The following is a 24,916-nucleotide window of genomic DNA, read 5'->3' on the forward strand; positions in this document are numbered from 1 at the left end:
TTGGCACATAATTTGGCCAACTGTAAATAAACACATTTTAAAGAGTTTTCTTCATAACTGGAAAAAAGATAGATGCTTTCTTCCAGAAACAGCGCCACTCTAATCCTTACTTAGTGTGTGGTATTGCAGCTTAGTTACATTGAAGTAAAGATTGCAGAGATGTAGTACCACATGCAACCTGAGGACAGGAGTGGTGCTGTGTTAGAATGGAAGCAGCTATGTTTTTCTAATCTTGGACAAGATAAAAGGACTTCTTACTGGCAATTTTTTGAACTATACCATATGTAACGTTTTTAGATGAATCTTGTATCTAAGAACTTGACATTAAGTCATTTATTATTTTTATCCTTTCACTGGCGAGTGTTTCAGCCTTGTAAATGGCTTCGTCACTATGTGAACATGGAAGTCATACGAAGTCATACCTTTCACTTTCAAACCCGTCCTTTGGCCCGAAGCCTGAATGACCAATACGAGTGCAGGTAATAGCACATTGTCAGCTTCAACGCTGCTGTAGAAATATGTTATGTCCAGTCTTATGCTACGTTTACACGGAACAATAATTCGCCTGATCGGACGATTAACGATGTCCGAGTAACAATTTTTTTTTTCATAATGATATATCGTATGAAAATTCGTTTTGTGATCGCTTAAGCCTGTCTCACACCAATACCACCAATGTTTGTGCCTAAGGGTGCTAGCACACACGACCCATGCGCAGCAGATCAGCAGCAGATTTGATGGTGCAGATTTGATGCTGTGTTCAGTTATTTACATCAAATCTGCAGCAGGAAATTCACTGCGATACGGTGTGTGTGGAGCTTCCCTAATACTGAGTTTACATGAATCGATAATTCGCCTAATCAATCGTTTAACGATTTTGAAGCAACGATTTGTTTTTCATAACGATCAGCGTTTAGACGAATAAATACTGCAGTTAGAAAAATCGTTATTGCGATCGTTTTTAAGATCACTTAAGCCCATCTCACACATAGGGTGAATCTTTGAAAGACTGTTCACACGAAGCGATCTGCAAACTTTTAGCGAACGACCAACGGCGATTTGAGAACATGTTGAAAGATCAAAATGAACGATTTCTCGCTCGTCGCTTGATCGTTCGCTGCGTTTACATGGAACGATTATCGCTCAAATGCCATCGTTACTGCGAAAATTCGAACGATAATCGTTCCGTGTAAACGCACCATAATGCAAAGCAACTAGTAAGGCATCACATCAGCTGGGGGCTTGCAGTCATCAGATAAAACTACAGCATTCTACTAGGAAAAACACAACAACAACAACCTCCTTCCTTTCTATACTGACACATGCATAACTTATTGTCAATAAAACAAACCCATGGAAGACCACTGACCTCTTATATATATATATATATATATATATATATATATATATATATATATATATATAAACTAACATAAAGGCGATATATATTGCTGGTATATTACATAGTTAACAATTCTCTAAAATATGCTAGCATCTAAAAACCTGCACTCAGATAACCCTTAGGGCTATACAGAGTATCAGATTGCCTACACATACTTTATAGGATTTAATGCAAGCTGCACTTTTTAAAGTTTGACACTAAAGTATATGAAAGAAACTCCCTTGCTTATACATGGCGCATTCTGTATATTGGTATAAATGGTGGAAGCCCATATCCCCCCAATAGCACAATAAGAAGGTACTAGGAGAGGTAGCTCCAGCTGTAATACAGGCTGTCTTGTTGTTAGATAGGAGACCATGTGTGTGAATAGACCCAGCTGGGCAGCAGAGCCTGACTTACCAGTGCAGAGTCCAGGAGACAAGGCGGCTTCACTATAATATCCACAATACTGGAAGGAAGAATAATCCACTCCTATGCAGCCTATGGATGACAGAGCTCAGCACTGTACAGTATGTTAGTCAGCAGTGTGGATGTGCAGGGGCATGTAGTGAAATGTGCTGGGTGGAGACTACTGACATAGCACTGTGGATGTGGGGAGGAAGCTTGGAACACTCCAAAGTGTTGTCATCTACTCCTCCCCCCCACGTGGGGGAAAAAAGCCTTGATGTGAGGTCACAAGCCATGTGCTGGCCTCTCCATCACATCACTTATTATAGAAGATTCATCAGAATTTCATCAGAATTTAAAGTGTTTCATCTACTTTTTTTATTGATGGTTTCAGGGAAGACGAGACCAAGTGTAAAATGCTTGTCTCATCTCAACAATGCTTTTCTTCATACCATCTTAGAGAATATAGATGTCATAGATCTGGGGTCCCGATACTTGAGACCCCTGCAGGTAGGTGCCAGACTCATAAGCTGGGACTCTTCTGGAGCTGTGTTACGTACCTGGTGTCAGAGGCGTAGCTAGGATTCACGGGGCCCCATAGCAAAAAATTTAAAGGGGCCCCCCCTCCCCTACGCACAACACAAACACTGCACATTTTTTGTGTTGCAGCATGTAAGTAAACACTGGGTCACTTACACACTGCAGTACATAAAGGGTTAAGCAGAAGGACAAACGCTCTTACCTTCTCTCCCGGGCCCCCCTCCTGCACAGGCCCCATAGCAACTGCCTACTCTGCCTCTATGGTAGGTACGCCACTGCCTGTTGTTACTTCCGGATCAGCGGTGAATTGTGTGGGACCCCCATTCTTATCCAGTTACTGATTTACTGCTGATCCCTGATGACAGGTATTGTGAATAAGGACACATTTTTGTGTCCATATTACAGGCACAAGGCCCTGCCCGAGCAAGATTCTGCCAATGTGATGACCTGAACTGACATTTATCACATCGGGTCCGAACCAGGTTTTTATTAAACGGGGAGGAGGAGGAAAACATATACAAGAACTTATACAGATTTGGAAGGACCTGTGTTTAAAAAAAATGAAGCCTTTCAGTACTTATCAGCTGCTGTATGCCCTGGGGCAAAGCTCTTTGTTCTGTTTAGAACACTTCCTGGCACGAACAGAGGGAGCAGCAGAGAACACTCAGAGTGTCGGATTGGAGAGAACTACACAACTTCCCTGGGGGCATAAAGCAGCGGAGAAGCCAGTAGCGGATTAGAATAGGTCCTTTTCGGGCGGTAGCCCGGGGCCCTGAGCTCCAGGGGGGCCCATGGCCACCCAAAAAGACTTAAACTTTCAGTGGTGCATTGTCTCCTGGCTACATTTCTGCCATGATTTGCAAAACAATTGCTGCTTTTTTTACTGCAATTTTGCACAGATCAAGGCATCATAATATTATCTATCCTGTACTACGAACACCACACTACGCTAGTGCTGCCATAGTTACAGTGGGGTGGGGGGACCCAGGCTTGTTGAACAGCCCAGGGCCTATGGTAAAGTTAATCCACCCCTGGGGGGTTATAATATGGGTGGTTTGGGCTCCTGGGGGGGGGGGGGGGGGGGCATGGCTGTTGAATCAACCACATCAAAGGATGGGGGGGGGGAAACCCTCACCTCCAACATGCTCCTCTGCTGCTGCAGCTGTCTCAGCACTAGTTGTCCTCTTCTGTCTTCTGGCACACTGCCTGCACCAAAAGTCCCTCACCTATGAGCGCTCAGATTGCACAGCACTGCCAGCACCTGTAACACACGTCACAAAGTATGCCTAGAAAACTCTCCCATAAAAAGGAATATGGCGCCTGCAGTCTGTTTTGACGTTCTGTAAAGTATACCTTTAAATGCTGTTATAAACAGCTCAGGCAAGATGGCTGCCCTCATAGTAATGCAAGTTTTAGTATCCGGCTCTAAGCAGTGGAAAAAAAAATCCATGTGACATTCACTTTGTTTCCCTTCTAATACTATGTCACACTATGTTGTATCTAATTGTATTGTAATGCACAAGTGGTCACTTCCCAGAATGCCAATTTGAATGTCTATCTGACAATAGCGCGCCTTCAGGGAGCTTTCTATTGTGTCACCGAATTCCTTTTAAGTGTTCTGTGTATATTGTGGCTGACATGGTGTCTTCATGCACTACTAATGTACAGCCCTTATTTTACATATCTACTATAGTCTTTGAAGCACAATTCAGAAAACATTGTTTAACCAAATGTCTATGTTAATTCTTAGGTCAATGGAAGAGACAGCTGGACAGGTGTGCAGGTTATTCCCTACAAGAGTGAGGTACGGGAATGTACATTAAATTGAGAGGGGACATGGCAGGATTTCTGGAAGTCTTCTACTCAACAATTCTCAATTAAAATTCGAGATATCAGGTGGTTAACATTTGTGGGACTAAAGCCCCTATTACACAGGCCGATTTGGAGGAGCAAGCAAGCGCCAACCTGTCAGGCCAGCGATCACTTGCTTCTGGTTCCCCGCTTGCGCCAAAAGCGAGCGGGTAAGAGTGGAGGGCAGAAGGGATCTGCGGGAGGGGCTGTCTGGTTAATCTTCAGATCGTTTGGAGAACCCATAGAGATAGTGGCGGTCTGCTGCTGCCACTCCTGTTGCACGGGGCTACGGCCAGCAGATCGTTGCTGTCGTTCTGTTTTTTTTTAACATGTTGAAAGATAAGAATCAGCCGACATCGTGAGTAATGGCTGATCCTTGGAGCTATTACACCAAGCGATTATTGGCCACAATGGCAGATAAATGGCCAAATACAGCCGATAATCGCTTGGTGTAAAAGGGCCTTAAATCTTCACTGTATTATTAACGTGTTTTCTTCAGATAAAACCTTGACTCATTTTCAAATCTTAGTGTAGTCCATGTGTTGTGGGTAGACATGCTTATGAATTCATGGCGTCATCTGATCATGGCAAGAAAACGTGAATGAGAGGGATCAGAAACAGACTTTCTGTACCGATAGAGTGTCCTCACGTTCACGTTGTGCCAATTACTGGAATGCGCCGCAGGTCACAGATGTACGTGACGTAACTGTGTGTACTAGGACAGCGGTGTTGATGCATAAACACAAGCAAATACTGTATTAATAGGAGCACATGGCCTTCCATGAATACTGTACAGAGGGAGTGCCAACTATTCTACAAAGATCTCAAAAGCATAGTCAGCAAAGTATGAATGAATACTTCTTCCATAGGGAACTATGAATTTCCCATTGTAAGTTAGGATTGAATAAAGTATAGGTAAAGTCATGTCACCCACATGCCTTGGGTCTATTGTGAATATACAAATTAGAGATGAGCAAACCTCGAGCATGCTCAAGTCGATCCGAACCCGAACTTTCGGCATTTGATTAGCGGTGGCTGCTGAAGTTGGATAAAGCTCTAAGATTGTCTGGAAAACATGGATACAGCCAATGACTATATCCAGGTTTTCCTTAGGGCTTTATCCAACTTCAGCAGCCACCGCCAATCAAATGCTGAACGTTTAGGTTCGGATGGACAGGTTCGCTCATCTCTAATACAAATCCAACTCAAACTCTCCTGTAAAAACATTTAACATTTTAAGAGTGTCTCCTTGTGTCCACTATACTAGCTCCCTGTATTGCTGTCCTTGCCTTTTGGCTACCCACCTCCTTAGCAGGGCGTCCCCAACCACACTGGCAGACCCCACTCTCTGCTAGGTGCTTAGGACATAAAAAAAGCAAAAATGAAAAGATATGTAAACCCACGATTACCAACACTTAAGTAATTGGGTCTGAGAATCTTCTTATCCTGTTCTGTTAGGACTTCTGACCTGTATATACCTAAACGTCCCAGTTCCAACACGTTTCTGCTGTCTTTATGATTACAGCTTCAACAGGGAACAATGGTAGAGTATATATAGTCTGTGTATGTATGGTAAATCCACAACCACAGACTTACAGCGTAGTCTCTCACATATTGCAGATTTTAGTGTATAGCTAGCGGCCGTTGTTTTAAAATAACGGTAATTATTTGTCATTAAATGGCGGCCATCCACTCAATTTCAACAGTGTGTGAACATAGCCTTTCTGTGTTTTCAATCCAATCCTGGTTTTGGTTACAAAATACTGACCAAAATACTGACCAAAATACTTTGTGTGAACATAGCGTTATGGCGCATTCACATGTTACATGAATACGGTCCATGTATGAGATTCACGGCTCGAATTCACGAACATCCCCGGAAGTGATGTTGGGAGCCGCGTGGCTGTTTCAGTACAGTACTGTGAAGATTTAAACACTTGTAGAGCTTTTTACAGCTGTCACTAATGTGCTTTATTCTTACCAATATGCCTTTTTACGTCATGGTTGGAATAAAGATATTTTGCGCTGGGTTCCTGCTGAAACCACCCGCTGTCAAATTATGACCGCAGCAGGTAATGAGTTTAGTGGTGTGATGAAGTGATGGTCTGGCTTCTGACTGGTAACCATGGCAGTCCCGGGGGGGCCTTCTGAAGGGTTTCGGGCTTGCCATAGTTATGTCAAGCCAAATGTAAATCAGCTAGTCACTTGTCCAATTTCCACCATTCCTCTTCTCTCTGTCCCTTTATCACTCTGTTAGTCTCTCCCTGCTCTGCTCTAACTGCCTGCTGCCATCCTGTTACTGAACTGCCTTATATAGAGGGGGAGGTGCTGACATCATAGAGGGGCCTGCAGCTGATTGGACGGGCCCTAGGGATTATGGTTAATCCCTTTCTCCCGCCCATTGAGGCTCCAGACAGCATGTGCGGCCGCCATTTTGTTTTGTTTTGCAAATTTCCTTAACGAATCAGCGTGAATTAGCTTTTCAGAACGAAGCAAACTGACAGCGCAATTCGCAGTGAATCTTGAGTTGCCAGATTCACTTCGCTCATCTCTAGTAAAAAAAAAAAAAGTGAATGAAACAATTTATTAAAAAAATGAAAACTAAAATTTCCCCCTCCTTACCCCTAGTGTATGGCCTCCGAATAAGCTTAACATTTGAATTTCCGCTAGTTGCGTGGATTTATAGCAGGCTGCAGTCTAGTGAGTAAACAATAACTTTGTTCTTTGTAGACAGTTTCATCTAAATAAAGTTAAAAAAACACACAAATACTGAAATTAGTTCTGCTTGGTCAGACTCTTTGAGGAAGACATGCATCATACACATCTGTGGTTGGGAGACAGCTGATGACATGGCTCATAAAGTAATTCTAATGTAATGTGTGGTGGTTAACACCAAGTTGCTGAGAGCCTCATGACGCAGGCAGCTGCCAGGAAAGAATGGCCAGTGAAATATTTATGATGCCGTTTTCCTGTTTTAGTCAAAATGCTTATCAGACAATAGTCTTTGTTTGGAAAAGTAACCCTGTACAGTCTCAAAAATAATTATTAGGATAAAGTGTTAGAAATCCTCATATATCCATATTGACAGGGACACAATTTTAGGAACATTCTTCTGGCACATCTATTCCTATCACAGAAGACACATTCTGGGACAAGAAGGTCTGTTCCATCTTTGGCTAGGAATTAGGCATATTTTTGAAGATATCCACAAGAAGAAGAGAAATGTAAAGGGCACTCACCAATAAAAACATATTCTTTATTAATTTTCTTCTTAAAAACGCCATAAGACAAGCAGGAGAGCAGACGCCTAATCCTTCTAATCAGCATGGCAGCGTGACAGCTGTTTTGTGTAATGTAGGTGCGCGAAACAGACGCGTCTGTAGAAGCGTTCCTACGTTACGCAAAACAGCTGCCGCGCTGATTAGAAGGATTAGGCGTCTGCTCTCCTGCTCGTCCTGTTATGGCTTTTTTCTAGTGCACGTATAGTAGAATTGAACATTCCATATTTCTGTATGGACTTATATCATCAATAAAATTAATATTAAGAGAAACCACCTGCTTTTATTTCATTACTTCAGTAATTTCAGTACCTTCCTTATACATTCATATTTTTAAAGAGTCACTGTCATTAAAATTAACTATTGACATGTCATCAGGCATAACCAAGTATAAAGGAATCCAACAGCACCAAGGAAGGAGGTCCAAGTCGGCCAAGAAATCAGAGATGTTAACGCTCACTGGAGGGCCTACAGTCCCAATGCCGGCACAAAGTAGACTTGAAGAATACCAGACTCCTATAATATCCGTAGTGCAGTTAATTCCAAGTTTTATTTACATAATCTGGTACAAAAGGTGCAACACTTCAACCTGCATGGTCTTTATCAAGCTTGATGAAGACCCATGCAGGTTGAAAAGTTACACTTCTTCTACCAGATGATGTAAAAAAAAGCTTGGATTTGAACTTATTCCAGATACTATAGGAGTCTGCTATTTTTCATGTCATCAGGCATGTCAAAAGTTATTGATCACAGAGGGTCTCACTGCTGAGACCCGTTGTGATGGGAGAGAGAGTGGCATCAGCGAGATCCACTCTCTGGCTGCTTGCTAATTCCAATAATGTAGCCTCATAGACTTACATTATTGGAATTAGCCATTACAGATATATGGTAGGGAAATAGCTTATGCTGCTGCCATGCTCTCTTTCCTGATCGCAACAGGTCTCAGCGGTGATACTCACTGTGATCAATAACTTCTGAGAAAATTGGACTTAATCCTTGCATAGTTAAAGCGACTCTGTACCCACAATATGTCCTCCCCAAACCACTTGTACCTTCGGATAGCTGCTTTTAATCCAAGATCTGACCTGGGGTCCGTTCGGCAGGTTATGCAGTTATTGTCCTAAAAAACAACTTTTAAACTTACAACCCCGTGCCCTACGGCAGTATCTGTGCCCTAACTTTGCACCACCCCTCTGTCTCTCCTCCCCGCCCTCCTCATCATAAGAATACCACTGGAACGTTCTCTCCATGCTGAACATTGCACAGGTCCTTAACGATCCAGCCCATGTGCCGGGCTGCCACAGGTGGGGAATAGTAGGCAATCTGCCTGGAGCATTCCTAATGATGAGGAGGGTGGGGAGGGGGGACAGAGAGGGTGTGCCAGCCTAATGCATACACAAACCAGGCCACTCCCTTAGGGCACGGGGCTGCCAGTTTAAAAGTAAATTTTTAGCACAATAACTACATCACCTGCCAAACGGAACGCAGGGCAGATCTTGGATTAAAAGCAGCTATCCGAATGTACAAGTGGTTTGGGGGGGGGGGGGGCAGATTGTGGGTACAGAGTCGCTTTAAGTGAATTAGCGGTTGACAGAAGGATAGATATCAGAGGGTTGTTGTTAATAGTGTGTATTCCAAGCAGAGATTGGTTACAAGTGGTGTGCCACAAGGGTCTGTTCTGGAATCTAACATTCTAGTATGTTTGTAAGTCACATAGGAGAAGGTTTTGTAGGTAAAGTTTGTCTATTTGCTGATGACTTAAAAGGGTGCAATAGGGTTGATATTCCTGGAGGTATCAGTAATATGGGAAATGAATTAGCTTTGCTTGATAAGTGATCCAAACAATGGAAGTTTAGGTTCAATTTTTCCAAATGTAAAATAATGCACTTGGAGGAGGAATCCTCTGTCCAAGTATCATATCAGCAGTTCTGTGTTGGCAAAGACTTCAGAAGAGAAGGATTTAGGGGTAGTGATTTCTGACTTAAAATGAGTCAGCGGTGTAACCAGGCGGCAGGGGAAGCTAATTATATACTGGATTCTATAGCTAGAGGTATAACTAGTAGGAAGAGGGAGATTGTGATCCGGCTGTATAGAGCTCTGGTGAGACCACATCTGGAATACTGTGTCCAGTTCTGGAGACCTCATCTAAAAAAGGACATTGATAAAATAGAACGGGTCCAAAGACAGGCCACAAAAATGGTGGAGGGTGTGAGGCATAAACCATATCAGGAAAGACTTAAGGATTTAGATCTGTATAGTCTGGAGGAAAGAAGGGAAAGGGAGGACATTATTAAAAACCTTTCAGTATGTTAAAGGACTAAATAAGGGTCAGGATAGAAGTGTTTTAGTAAAAAAAAAACTGAACTCAAGAACAAGAGGACACAGTGAGGGGTTAGTAGGGGGAAAGATCAGAAGAAACGTGAGAAAATATTACTTTACTGACAGAGTAGTAGATGCTTGGAACAAACTTCCAGCAGAAATGGTAGGTAAATATATAATAACAGAATTTAAACACGCCTGGAATAAACATATATCTATCCTAACATAAAAGAATGGAAATACTAAAAGGGCAGACTAGATGGACCCAGTTATCTTTTTCTGTCGACAATCTTCTATGTTTCTATCACTGATGACATGTCATATTTTTAATCACAGTGACTCTTTAAGTGTTTAAAAGATTGTCTCATGAAAATAATCCCAGTTCATGTTTCAGAATGGGTTAGCTAAGCACTGTGATGCAATGCAAGGCCATTGACATTGACAGTTGACCATTCACATGATATAGATTTATATAGTATTAGCCTGCCCAGTGCTTTGCTCAGCATCCTGATGTCCACCAATATATACATCTGACAAGTCACTGTGACATATCAGAAAATATAAAAATAGACAGCACACATGTAAGTTCCTCAAAATGATTAGCTGGATATATGAAGCAATATGGCTAGGCTTGGGGCAATACATTACAAAACATTAACTTGTGCTTTTTCTCTTACAAACCAAATGTAATGCAGTAGTAATTTTAAGGTCACACGTTTCCCAACGTCTGCTGAACGACATCATAAAAATAAAATTTTTGCCTTCAAACCGTCTCAGGTTTTGTATTGCTGCTTGGTCCTTTTCAGGGCCGTTTCCAGGCTTTCTGCTGCCTGAGGCAAACCTGGGCTGATGCCCCCCCTGCCAGGGCCCACGATTCCCCCCTCCCCCCCCCCCCACCCCGGGAGCTTACCAGAACACTCCTGCTCCCTGGTGACCACAGCGGCGAAGCGCCGCAGTGGAAGGCTGTGGCGCAAGCACGCAACCAATCAGGGACAAGGCTGCTGGGGGACGTCGGACAGGGAACCCGGTGGTACGTGGGGATGACGGAGAGTGCGGGTGCCAAAATGTGTGGTGAGGCCGTGACTGCTGATGTCATTTTAGCTAAGTTAAAATTAAAGTACAAACACGAACCATCTGCATTTGAATCCCGCTGTTTTCCTGTTCCACGGGGAATGTGGAGACAGCCTGAGTCCTCTCTGGAAAACAGGAATACAGCCTAGGTCATAGGCTGTATCCCTGTTTTCAAGACGAGACTCTGGCTGTTTCCCCCTTCCCCACAGAACGGTAAGACAGCGGGATTCAAATGCTGATCGTATGAACCCGAACCTTGGCCCAGGGCCGTCTTACCCATTGGGCAGGGTAGGCGGCTGCCCGGGGGCCCTTGCGTTCTAGGGGGCCCCTGCCCTCTGTGACCTGTATTTTTTGCTTTATAAGACGCACTTATAAAACTAAGTGCGTCCTATAAAGCGAAGACGGCTCCCAAGCAGTGCTGAGCACCGCAAGGAAGCCGTCCCGCCCGCAATGAGCAGCACTCTCCTGGGCTTCTGATCGGCTCAGCTAAGCGGTGATAGAAGGGGCGGGCTGGGCAGGCGGTCCCGGAACTCACCCATCCGCCGGCCCCAGCAGCTAATGTCTCCCGTCAGCGCGCCACTCCCGTCATCCTCCGGGCACAAGCAGCGGGGTACAGAGACGCTGCCTGTTTCCTGGATGTGTCGTGCAGACTCTATCCTTCATGATAGAGGCTGCAGGACACTTCCGGCACAGGCAGTCTCTCTGTACCCCGCTGCCTGTGCCCGGAGGATGTCGGGAGTGGCGCGCTGATGGGAGACATCAGCTGCTGGGGCCGGCGGACAGGTGAGTAACTGGTTTGTTGTTTTGGGGGGCACTGGCTACTATGGGGGGCACTGGCTACTATGGGGGCACTGGCTACTATGGGGGGCACTAGCAACTATGGGGGCACTGGCTACTATGGGGGCACTGGCTACTATGGGGGGCACTGGCTACTATGGGGGGCACTGGCTACTATGGGGGGCACTGGCTACTATGTGGGCACTGGCTACTATGTGGGCACTGGCTACTATAGGGGCCACTATATGGGGGGGATTGGCTACTATGGGGGGCACTATATGGGGGGATTGGCTACTATGGGGGGCACTATAAGCAAAGATGTGGGGGATTTGATGGCGGCGGTTGGGGGGGGGGGGGTAATTCGCACCTCTGCCCAGGGGCCCATAATGCTGTTAAGACAGCCCTGCCTTGGCCCAGTTTGCCCATTTCTAAGTGGAAAGACTCTACTTGGTCATGCACTACACCCATCCCACCCAGGTGGTAATTATTATTTTTGCCAGTATAAGATGGATCCTGCATGCCCAGAGCATGAGCTTATTATATTCAATGGAGAGGCCAAGTACAGTGTAGGGTCCATTCTGAGCATGAGGCCACCTTATCATGGTGGGATGGTTTACACTATTTGAAAATGGTAACCAAGAGCCTCATTATTTTAATGGAGATTTTTTTAGCAGTTGGGGCGCTGTTTTTAGCAATTGTATTGAGCCTGTATCCTGTCATTAGCGGTGAGCTGTTGCATTTTTTGTGTTTTTGTGTATTATTTAGGGCATGAAATAATACAAGATGACAGTATGGTACAGTACATGTATTATACAGTATAGCAGTCAGTAAAAGTGACTTAATGTTTTTATTTTCTAGTTTATTAGAAACTTCCACATTACATATCCATAGTATGTTTGCAGCTTTGGCAAGGTTCAGACTGCTGTAAGTAACAATGGTCACGCCAACAATGAGACGGCATGCTTACCTTTAAACAAGCTAGTAAGGCTTGTGTCTAGACATTATGGCTCATTGAGATGTTTTATGTTTGTTCTCACTTTTGATGTTTCACAATGATGAGCCAATGTACATGTAAACACGTAATGAGTAAACCATCAAGAGCAGGAATACATCCAGGACTATGCCACCAATGAAATGGTTAACTACTCAAGTCCATAGGGGAATTGTAAGTTTAGTTCCTAGATGCTGACTACAGAAAGAAAGGGAAATCAGCCATGGAAATCCTGGGAGAAAAGTTATTTATAGTAGCTCAGATTCAGGTTGTTTTTATGACCTAGATTTTCACTATTGCTTTATGCTCATCAAACATATAGATGAGAAACTCCCAAAATTGCAACACAGATAGCCACACAACAATAACAAGAAATAGAGCAAGACATTGATAGCACAATGATTTTATTCAGGGTTGGGACTATTGCTGTAGTAGCTATAATGGTCTGCTCCCAAATGAGGTCTTCTCTTCCAGTTATAAAGCACCATAGGATGCTTTGGCATTCGAGTAAAGTGATTTTAGCAGTTATGGTGCAAAGGATTGTATAATGGGATAGCCCGAGCAATGAAACAGAGGACACCAGAATAAAAGGGGCTCTTCACTTTAACAACTTATATCCATAAGTCCTATTTTGGCATATGGATTAGTGATGAGTGAGCATGCTCTATCGAGCATAGTTCTCGACCAAGAACTATGCTTGACCGAGCACTTCGTGGTGCTCGGCACATTAGAACTCCATTGGTGGCATAGTGCCGGAGTTCTAATGTGTCTTGCAGTAACCTATTGCATTTTTTTGTTCTAATTTTTTTTGTGTTTACTGGTCCCATGAAGGGGAACCAGACACCCTCCACACTGCCGAGCAGGGGGCACCTGATTAAATGCTCCAGTCTCCCATTGATTTCAATGGGGTTCGTTACTCAAGTCAAGTACTTGAAAAATTGAAAAATACTTGACTCGAGTAACAAACACTCGAGCATTTTAGTGCTTGCTCAACACCAATATGTATTTAATGGGTGGCAAATGCTCAATTGGGATCCCTTTTTAATATGGTGGCCCCCACGTGACCTCTTCAGCTTCTGTTTAGGAGTCCGCAAGTTAGGGTCTCCAATGCATCTCTATGAGAGCGCTCCCATAGAGATGCATTCAAGACCCTGACTTCTGGCCTTAAAGAGGGGTCAAAAGAGCTGTAATGTCACCACCAGCTGGATCCGAGCAACACTGTAGGACTTGAATAAAGCCGCACGACGGAAAAGAATAAAAAAAAAAATGGCATGCTACTTTAAAAACAGAAACAATGCCTAATTAAAATTTACATTTTGTCCATTAAAGATCTAGTGTATCACATAAGTTTGTCACACTGGGAATTTGTACAACTGTTTTTTTACTTATTCATCTGCAATTATTATGTTATTGGTGTTTCTCAACTTCAGTCCTCAATCGCCCAATAGATATAGTGTATTGAATAATTTAATGTTCCTGACAATTATTAGTGGATGTTATTTTGCAAACAACGGAGGTTATTTTTAGTTGTTTACATGCATTTTTTTCACTGTCCTTTTTACTGTCTTTACTTCTAAATTCAATGGACCTCTAAAAAGGACCACACCCAAAAGGACTTGAATTAAGAGTAATGTACCATCAGCCATCATTGTAATGATGGGTGCCCAAAATAACAGACGTCATTTTAGGGCGGGGGTGGGGGACAGAAAAGGCACAGGAGCAAGACATCAGAAAGGGACCATAACTAGTATATGGGGGGCTTATCTACTATAAGCTTCCAAACTTCAACAGAGAGCACCTAACTATAGTAAGGGGACTAACTAACAAAGAGGGGGCCTAACTACTAGATGGGGGCTAATTACTAAAGAGGGTCCTAACTACTACATAGGACGCTAAATATGAAAGCTAGATCTATCTACCAAAGAGCGGCCTAACTGCTAGATGGGGGCTAACTAATAATGAGAGGCCTAACTACTATAATGGGGTGGTATAAATATTTCTTGATTTACTCTAGGAATGCTGTCATGTAGAATGGAGGGGGGGTGAAAGGTGGGCCCCAAGAAAAACTTTCTCTGGTGGGCCCAAGGTACGTTATTCTGGCACTGTATGGTGATAATATATTACCATATAACCAAGCAACCTTTTTATGGCTGTAGTGAAAAAAAGAAGTGGAGAAAAGATATTACGTAACGTCTATAAACTGCTCATTATCAGAGGAAACAATGTCTAAACTTAATGCACCACACATCCAGGAATAGCGACACAGTCTTTAACATATATGAATAGCTGCTGCTTATCAAAACAAGAAAACCACTGCGTATTGTGTTTTATTGTATGTAAAAGGATATGTAGACATATACAGTCCACTGTATACAGCTTTTTGACTTACAACATTCTGTTGTGTGAGAAGTGTTCCAGTCTATATACTATAGGCATTTCATGCTTAGTAATTCCTTAATATCATGTTGGAAATAGAATCTGCCATATGGATATTTATTTATGGATCGATAAATAAGAGTAAGAAAAAGTGCAAAGGGCAAATCACTTGGTAAGGCCTACATGTGTGAAATTGCACCTAAAGCTCCTATTACATTGGGCGATCTTTGGGATCAAGCGAGCGCCTACCTGACAGGACAGCCCTCGCCTGCTCCTCGCTATTTCATGTGCCGAAAGTGAGCGGGGGGGGAGGTGAGCTGCATCCAGGGAGCCCATAGGAGATAGCGGCGGTCTGCTGCCACTGCTCCTATTACACTGAGCGACGGCAGCAGATCATTGCTCTCCATGTTGTTTGTCTTTCAACATGTTGAAAGACAATGAAGGACAACAATCAGCCAACATCGTTCATGTCGGCTGATAGTTGCCTCTTATTACACAAAGTTTTTATCGGCCAAAATTATAATTTGCCACTATCCTTTCACTCCTGATTTTGGCTACAAATACTGAAAGAAATATTATGTGTGAGCATAGCCTAATGCTGGGTTTACACGGAACCATTATCGGGCGAATTTTCGCGATAACGTTCGCATTGAGCGATAATCGTTCCGTGTAAACCCAGCAGTTCTTAAATCATCGTTTGTCGTTCGCTAAAAATTCGCAAATAGCTTTGTGTAAACAGTCTTTTAAAGATTTTCCCTATGCAAAAGATGGGCTTAAGCGATCTTAAAAAGGATCGCAATAATGATTTTTCTTACGAATCTTCTAACGATTTTTCTGCGTCTAAACGCTGATCGTTATAAAAACCAAATCGTTGCTTCAAAATCGTTAATCGTTCGATTGGGCGAATTATCGTTCTGTGTAAACCCAGCACTATGGTGCGTTTACACAGGCAGATTTATCTGACAGATTCTGGAAGCCAAAGTCAGGAATGGATTTGAAAAGAGAAGAAATCTCAGTTTTTCCTTTATGACCCATTCCCTGTTTACAGTCCGTTCCTGGCTTTGGCTTAAAAAAATCTGTCAGACAAATCTGTCTGTGTAAACGCACCATCAGAGTGTTGGCAAAATCTCCCTGTCTAATTTGTCCGGTAAACATCATAATTAGACTAGGTTTACACTATAAAATAAAAGCTAAACGTCAAAGCTAAGAGTCTTATTTTGATTGAAAATAAAACGATGTGTTAACAAATGGACAAAGTGCCCTTATTTTGCAAAAGCAGGTGATAAACAAAGAGTATGTTCATTACTTAGACGATTGGAATCAATTACGACCATTATTCTATACGGCATGGACTAACAAGTGGGCCCCAAGGGAGAGGACCAGAAGAGTAAAATTTTGCCAAAAAACGCCACACCCTAAACATGTTGTTTTTTGGAAAAACTGCCACAGAGCCTCAAAAACGCCAGAGAGGAAAGAAACACACTGCCACACCATGAAAACGCCATGAGTGTAAGGCAGATCATACACTTCCATCGACTTCCAGCTAACATCTGGCTGCTGGCGTTTTTGCAAAAAAAGAAGCAGACGAGAGCACGCTGGAGGAACGGGAGAAAATAGGCGTGATATCTTTATTATTTTTACCACACAAGCATAGTAGTAGGTAAAAAAAAGTCGCCACTACATTTAATGAATAGCGACTGCGCAAAATTGACATGTCAGTTTTCTGTACGGCCACATGGAATCCCGGCTGGAGTGTATACTAGGGGGGCATGTATTAAAAGGCGCCTCTGCCGGCGCCGCATTTATCATTTTTCTGGGGGGAAAATGACACTGAAACCTACGTCAGCTCTGAGCTAGCGTAGGTTTCAGATTATTCGTACGGACGGGCTCCGTGCGTACGGGATATATGTAGAGGCAATGCGCCTCTACATAAATCCTCTGAGATCCGGAGCTGCAGGGACATTTGTAAGCATGGCGTAAAAAACTCCGGACTTCATAAATGTCCCCCTATGTGTATACACTCCCGCCGGGACTCCATAGAAAACAATGCTTTTTGATCTCTCACGAAATAGCAGATGTTGTTGCAATCCTGCAACAATGGCCGTTAGTTAGTGAAGAAATACATGGTGGGAACCTGGCCTAAAAGCGTAAGCTTCTCACTCACATTGCGATACACCTTAATGTCGCCATGTGCATTTTGCCTTAAATCCGATGCAAATACTTGGAAAGAACTTTTTTTTTCGGACATTGTATTTGATTCTGAATTCAGAGATAAAAAAAAAAAACAGTCAATGTAGTCATTTCCAAAAACTGTGCTGACCTTTAGCAGCATTTCCTCTAATCCTAGTCATAGTAAGGTCATGTAGAGTTATTATAAAGGAGGCAAAAACAAAGCATTGTGTTACAATGTCTATGCCGTCCAATATTATAAATTCTAGGGTCCCTTTGTACAGTTTACTATTACAGCTCACGCACCACATCAATCACAAATAGAAATGAAAGGGGTTGTCCAGCGGAAATCTTTTTCTTTCAAATAAACTGATATGAGAAAGTTATATAGATCTGTAATTTACTTCTATTAAAAAATCTCAAGTCTTCCCAATCTTATTAGCTACTATATATCATGCAGGAAATGTGTCTCAGTTCTCTATGAATCCCCATAGACAACCTCTCCTGCTCTGGACAGTTCCTGTCTCAGCCAGAGATGTCAGCAGAGAGCACTGTGTCAGACTGAAAATAAAACAACATTTCCTGTATCACATATAGTAGCTGATAAGTATGGGAAGACTGGAGATTTTTTAATGGAAGTAAATTACAGATCTATATAACTTTCTGAAACCAGTTGATCTGAAAGAAAAAGATTTTCGCTTGACAACCCTTTTTAAACGGCACACATACTGTAGAAAAATGTAAAGGAGAGCTCTGGCCATTTGAAACAATTTTGGTCAGACAGCGGAAGGGGGGAACATAACAAACTACCACAACTCACCTCTCCCCGTTCCTCTCCAGCGCTGGACTGCTGCTGAAGGAGCCGGGCTGTCTCATGGATCTCCTGAACTACCGAAGTCAAAATGATGGCTGTTTTTATTGAATGTCCGTCATTTAACAACAAATAACGGCAGTTTTTTTTTTTAATATAAAATAAAAGTCATTATTTTTCATTAAATGAAGGCTGTCCAATAAATACGTTCAGCATTTTGATAGTGTGTGAACATTGCAAAAAAGGTAGGCTTTTGGGGAGCATCCCCATGCAGTAGGTGGGGTTAAAATGATAACCGCCTATACGGCTTTTTACGGATCCTTATTCTAGGCTGCCCCCTTTTCATGGCAGGCCTAGAATAAGGCAGTGTGGGCCCCCCATGCCGTGATTGTGGGAGCTCAGCTGTCAGTATGACAGCCGGGACTCCACTCTATCTACCAAGAATGGAGAAACCCCTCTTCTTTGTCAAATCATGGCCACAATATGTAAAGAGTCTGGAGCTGTAATACTTACTGGCATACTTATCGGCATCCAAATGATGTAGTTTCCAATGCTGATGGGTTTCCCTGGCAGCCAGGGGCCATGTGAAGGCCCCCAAGGGCTGCTATGGAGTATATCGCTGACAGGCTGAATACAGGCTGTGATACAATGTATTACTGAAGTGATCTGATGATTTCTAAAAAAAGTTTCATTGTGGGACAAGAAAAAAGTGGAAAAAAGGACATGAAATAAAATGTTTGTACAGAAAATATAGATTATTAGGTATTGCCGATGGCCATTGTCTTTGCTGATGGCCATTTGAAGAGTTAAAAATTTTCATTTTTCCTTGGAAGCCACTGAAGTGCCACTGAAGCAATGCTGAGCCACAGCATGCACATCTCTTCCCCTTTTCTTCTATCTTTCCCATACAGGACTGGAGGTGCAGCCCTGTATGTCATTATGTCAAGACAGGGGGGTATAGGAGAAAAGAGACATGCCTATAAATCCAATTATAGAGATAAGCAAACTTTTGAAAAGTTTGGTTTAGCAGGTTTGATGAACCCAAACTTTTTTAATCCCCTAAAATAATATAATTTATATAATATTAGGCAGGGGCGTAGCTAAAGGCTGATGGGCCCTGGTGCAAAATTTTAGCTTGGGGCCCCCCCATCTCCCCCCGATCAGGCAAAGTCCTATCTAACGTTATATCCAATTACTCTAATGTGCCACCATGTTCTAATGCATTGTCACTGCCTCCACCTCATGTACTGCACTACTGCCCCCTATAGATAATGCCCTGTCACTGCCTCCACCTCATGTGCTGCACTACTGCCCCCTATAATTAATGGACTGTACTGTGTCATTGTCTAATCATTGTATTCCAATCTTTGACTCTACAGCTGAAAAACTACAACTCTCATCATGAACTGCCAGTTGGAAACGATGGGGGTTGTAGTGCTGCAACCTGAAGAGCCACATGCTGGAAAACTACAACTCCCATTATAAACTGTCAGCAGGGCATGATGAAGTTTGAACTTCTGCAACCTGGAGAAGTCACCTGATATCACCTGCAGTCCTATGTAACACCACAGATAACAGTGATATCTCTCTGAGTACAGATAATGTAGTAGTCACCTGCAGTCCTATGTAACACCACAGATAACGCAGTGATATCTCTGAGTACAGATAATGTAGTAGATGTCACCTGCAGTCCTATGTAACACCACAGATAACACAGTGATATCTCTGAGTACAGATAATGTAGTAGTCACCTGCAGTCCTATGTAACACCACAGATAACACAGTGATATCTCTGAGTACAGATAATGTAGTAGTCATCTGCAGTCCTATGTAACACCACAGATAACACAGTGATATCTCTGAGTACAGATAATGTAGTAGATGTCCCCTGCAGTCCTATGTAACACCACAGATAACACAGTGATATCTCTGAGTACAGATCATGTAGATGCAGCACAAGCTGGAGCTCAACGCGGTAAAGATACGGCCATAGGACATAGCTTGGGCCGCCAAGGCAGATGTCTGGAGGAGGGGGCGCTGGTACTTGCTGTCATCTGATTAGGTAAGAGGCCCAATCAGATGACAGCATGTGCCAGCGGGCGCAGCGGGACAGATTAGCGCAGTGCTTCCCAACCTTTTCCACCTCGGGGCACTCCTACTAAATGATGTTCTACAAAATAAGAAAAGTGTCATACAGTGACTCACCGGTGATGTCTTCTTTGATCTGAGGCGTCACTTTCCCTTTTCCTCTCCATCCGGCCCAGACCTCCATGATGATTCCTTCCAGATACGTTTCATCCCCTTAGAACCTGCGAGACAAACAATTTAGGCTCCGCACATTTCTAGCAACTTCCTTCCCTTCCTCCCTCCTGTCGGCTCCCATAGTAACTGCGCTGTGTGGTGTAATGTGCAGTAAAGTGAGTAGGAATGTGGGATGCCCCCTGTATGTAGGATTCCCTGCTGTGCCCGCATGAGCTAATAATGCCCCCAGAGGTGCCCCCATACAATAATAATGCCCCCAGAGGTGCCCTCATGAGCTAATTATGCCCCCAGAGGTGCCCCCATGGACTAATAATGCCCCCAGAGGTGCCCCCATGAACAAATAATGGCCCCAGAGGTGCCCTCATGAGCTAATAATGCCCCCAGAGGTTGCCCCCATGAGCTAAAAATGCCCCCAGAGGTGCCCCCATGAACTAATAATGCCCCCATGAACTAATAATGCCTCCAGAGGTGCCCCCATGAACTAATAATGCCCCCAGAGTTGCCCCCTATGAACTAATAACGCCCCCAGAGGTGCCCCCATGAGCTAATAGTGCCCCCAGAGGTGCCCCCATGAACTAATAATGCCCCCAGAGGTGCCCCCATGAACTAATAATGCCCCCAGAGGTGCCCCCATGAACTAATAATGCCTCCAGAGGTGCCCCCATGAACTAATAATGCCCCCAGAGGTGCCCCCATGAACTAATAATGCCCCCAGAGGTGCCCCCATATACTAATAATGCCCCCAGAGGTGCCCCCATGAGCTAATAATGCCCCCAGAGTTGCCCCCATCAACTAATAATGCCCCCAGAGGTTCCCCCATGAGCTAATAATGCCCCCAGAGGTGCCCCCATGAGCTAATAATGCCCCCAGAGGTGGCCCCCATGAACTAATAATGCCCCCAGAGGTTCCCCCATGAGCTAATAATGCCCCCAGAGGTGGCCCCCATGAACTAATAACGCCCACAGAGTTGCCCCCATGAACTAATAATGCCCCCAGAGGTGCCCCCATACAATAATAATGCCCCCAGAGGTGCCCCCATATACTAATAATGCCCCCAGAGGTGCCCACATGAGCTAATAATGCCCCCAGAGGTGCCCCCATACAATAATAATGCCCCCAGAGGTGCCCCCATACACTGATAATGCCCCCAGAGGTGCCCCCATACACCAATAATGCCCCCAGAGGTGCCCCCATACACTAATAATGCCCCCAGAGGTGCCCCCATATACTAATAATGCCCCCAGAGGTGCCCCCATACACTAATAATGCCCCCAGAGGTGCCCCCATACAATAATAATGCCCCCAGAGGTGCCCCCATATACTAATAATGCCCCCAGAGGTGCCCCCATACAATAATAATGCCCCCAGAGGTGCCCCCAAGAACTAATAATGCCCCCAGAGGTGCCCCCATACAATAATAATGCCCCCAGAGGTGCCCCATATACTAATAATGCCCCCAGAGGTGCCACTAAAAAAACAAACATCCTACTCACCTAATCCGCGCTGTGTAGCTGCAGGCAGCAGCTCTCCTCCTCCTCTTCGGGCTCCATCTTGCGAGCCGCATGGACGGGACTTCCGGCAGACGTGATGACGTCACATCCTCACGCCTGCCGGAGAGATCACGGCCCGGCCTCCCATAGGCTGCTGGTATGAAGTGAGAATACAGGAGGAGGACGCTGACAGGTCCTTCTCCTGTATTCTGATTGCTTTAATGTTCCGCCCGCTCACTGTGCGGGCGGAACATCAAAGCGATCTGTGCATCCCGAGAAGCTGCACGGCCGCAGCTTCTCTGGATGCTCAAAAACAAGTGGCAAGGGGGGGCCGTGCGGGCCCCCCTAGCGTAGGGGCCCGGTCGCCATGGCGACCCCGGCGACCGCTATAGCTACGCCACTGATATTAGGGGATGCTAGCTTTGCTTTGTATGCTAGACGCAATCCCCATGTACTCCAATTTGCTTTCTATCTGCCATTCAAAACATTTTGTTCCAATGTTGCTGTTTTTAATTTCCAACTGGAACATTGTAAAAATGCTGTAAATATACACGAAACAAGCTGGTGGGGGACACTGTAGACCAGGGGTACGCAACAACTTTTAGTAAAGGTCCACTTATCGGGTCAATTTTCAGGTGAAGGTCCGAGCTGAACATCATTAGTAAATGTGTTGACTTCCCCCAGTAGTATATAGCCCCCCCTGTTGCTCCCCCAGTAGTATAAAGACCCCTGTGTGCTCCCCCAGTAGTATATAGACCCCTGAGTGCTCCCACAGTAGTATATAGCCACCCTGTGTGCTCCCCCAGTAGCATATAGTCCCCCTGTGCGCTCTCCCAGTAGTATATAGTCCCCCTGTGCTCTCCCCCAGTAGAACATAGTCCCCCTGTGCGCTCCCTCAGTAATATATAGACCCCTGTGTGCTCCCCCAGTAGCATATAGTCCCCCTGTGCGCTCTCCCAGTAGTATATAGTCCCCCTGTGCTCTCCCCCAGTAGAACATAGTCCCCCTGTGCGCTCCCTCAGTAATATATAGACCCCTGTGTGCTCCCCCAGTAGTATATAGCCCCCCTGTGCACTCCCCAGTAGTATATAGCCCCCCGTGTGCTCCCCCAGTAGTACATAGACCCTCGTTTTGTGCTCCCCAGTAGTATATAGCCCCACGCTGTGTGCTCCCCCAGTAGAATATAAACCACCAATTTGTTCTCCCCAGTAGTATATAGCCCCCCTGTGCGCTTCCCAGTAGTATATTGACCCCTGCTTTGTGCTCCCCAGTAGTATATAGCCCCTCTGTGCACTCCCCCAGTAGTAATTAGTGCCCTTGTGCTCCCCCAGCAGTATATAGCACCCCTGCTGTGTGCTTCCTTTAGTTATATAGCCCTCCTGTGCTCCCCCTCCCATTTAGTATATAACATTAAAAAACAAACACTTATACTCACCTGGTCCAGGCGTCTCCTCTTCTCTTCCCCTCTTGTGGTTGCACTGCAGCGGTCACAAGAGGCCGCTTTCCCCTTTAACACAGGCCCTATTACACGGAGTGATAATCAGACGATTTGGCCGATTATTGCAATGTGCAATAGAGACAGTGATCAGCCGATGACAACGATCATCAGCTGATCGTTGGTTTAAGTTTTGGCTACATGTAATAGCGATGCGCGGCCAACGGCTGACAATTGCCAAAACACCTGATACTTTACCTCTCCCCACTCCCGGTCTTCTCTCCTGTGCTCTGCAGCTTCCTGGCCTGTGATTGGCTGAACAGCCTGTCAGCTGACAGGCTGCTCAGACACTGCTGCCGCCAGGATCGAGATGCTGCAGGTCACAGGAGAGAAAACCGGGAGCGGGGAGAGGAAAGGTATCAGGTGTTTGGGAAACGATAACAATGTCCTTACAATCAGGCCCTTACTGCCTGATTATCGAGTGTCTAATAGGTCCAATAGAGCGGCGCTCGTTTACTTAAATAATCGTGCTTGAGGGTGCGTTCACACGTACAGGATTCTCAGCAGATTTGATAGCACAGATTTGAAGTTGTAGATTCAAAGCAAAGCAAATCTGGGCCATCAAATATGCTGCGGATCTGTTGCGGATCTGCTGCAGATTCAAATCTGCGCCATCAAATCTGCTGCGGATCCTGTAAGTGTGAACGCACCCTTAGTCGGCCTGTGCAATAGGACCCTTACATTGTTGGTCTATTGGTATTTTTGCATCTGATGAGTTCACTCTCACTGTTGCCTTTTTGGATATCTAGGACACGTTTCATATTGATGCATATGGGCGCAAACTTTAGTTTATAACAAAAAGTAGCATTGCATCTGGATAATGTTCAAAAATTCCGAAATCATTCAAGCTTTAAAATACACCAATGATGTTTAACAAACTAACGTTTTTGTCATTGCCGTCAACATTTTGTTGCAAGATTTCCCAACACTGTCATATGTACTGGTGGGAGGCACAGCGCTGACGTCTCCTTATTCTCAAATGTTCTTGTACCATCTGTGCCAGCCTGCAGCCAGCTGACAAATCACATCCAATTCACGTGAGTCCTCACATTCTTTCTCAATTGATCAGACCAGGACTTCCGACAAAACCAGAGTAGAGAAGTAACCGTCTCACACCTTCCCCTTTGGCGAGGGTAGGACCGGTCTTGATGTATTCCTGTGTGTTCACCTTAACAGCTGACTGGCGCACATGTTATTCTGAAAGCAGAAGTAAGTAAAGTCTTCCTTCAAAGACTGATTTGAAGTGACCATGCAGAACTTTGTATCTCACAGCAGAAGTTCATTCATCCACTGCAATTCACTGGGCTGGTCCCAAAAATTGTCAAATAGAGCCAACATTACAGTGAAATTTGTAAAGAGATTGTGCAGCTGGTCAGTGACAGAACAAAGAAACTAGTATTGCCTGGTGCATGAAAGGGACTTTGTTAGTGACAAAGTGTCAAACTGTACTCCAACACAGAGGTTAGCTCTAAGCTCCAGGGCAGTCCTAGTTTGACTTCCACCAAGCAGTGCATTTAGTGTACCATGCTGATCTGTCAACTTCTTTTAAAGGGGTACTCGTTTCACAAAGTTATATAAATTTGTAATTTACTTCTATTTAAAAATCTAAACTCTTCCAGTACTTATCAGCTGCTGTATGTTCTGCAGGAAGTGGTGTATTCTTTCCGGTTTGACACCTGCCACCTCTGTCCATGTTA

The 24,916-nt window shown here is 44.4% G+C and overlaps 1 protein-coding gene across 2 annotated transcripts in view; it reads right to left on the reverse strand.

Annotated features, from left to right (window-relative positions):
- The window catches only part of DENND2C (DENN domain containing 2C), a 38,229-nt gene extending 36,266 nt beyond the window's left edge, over positions 1 to 1,963 (reverse strand). For both annotated transcript variants that reach the window (XM_069944463.1, XM_069944462.1), the window contains exon 1: positions 1,802 to 1,963. The gene's annotated coding sequence lies outside the window, so the exon portion shown is untranslated. The remainder of the gene's footprint in view (positions 1 to 1,801) is intronic.
- Positions 1,964 to 24,916: the final 22,953 nt, after the last annotated feature.

The sequence above is a fragment of the Dendropsophus ebraccatus genome, chromosome 11 (assembly GCF_027789765.1).
Source record: "Dendropsophus ebraccatus isolate aDenEbr1 chromosome 11, aDenEbr1.pat, whole genome shotgun sequence".
Classification (NCBI taxonomy): domain Eukaryota; kingdom Metazoa; phylum Chordata; class Amphibia; order Anura; family Hylidae; genus Dendropsophus; species Dendropsophus ebraccatus.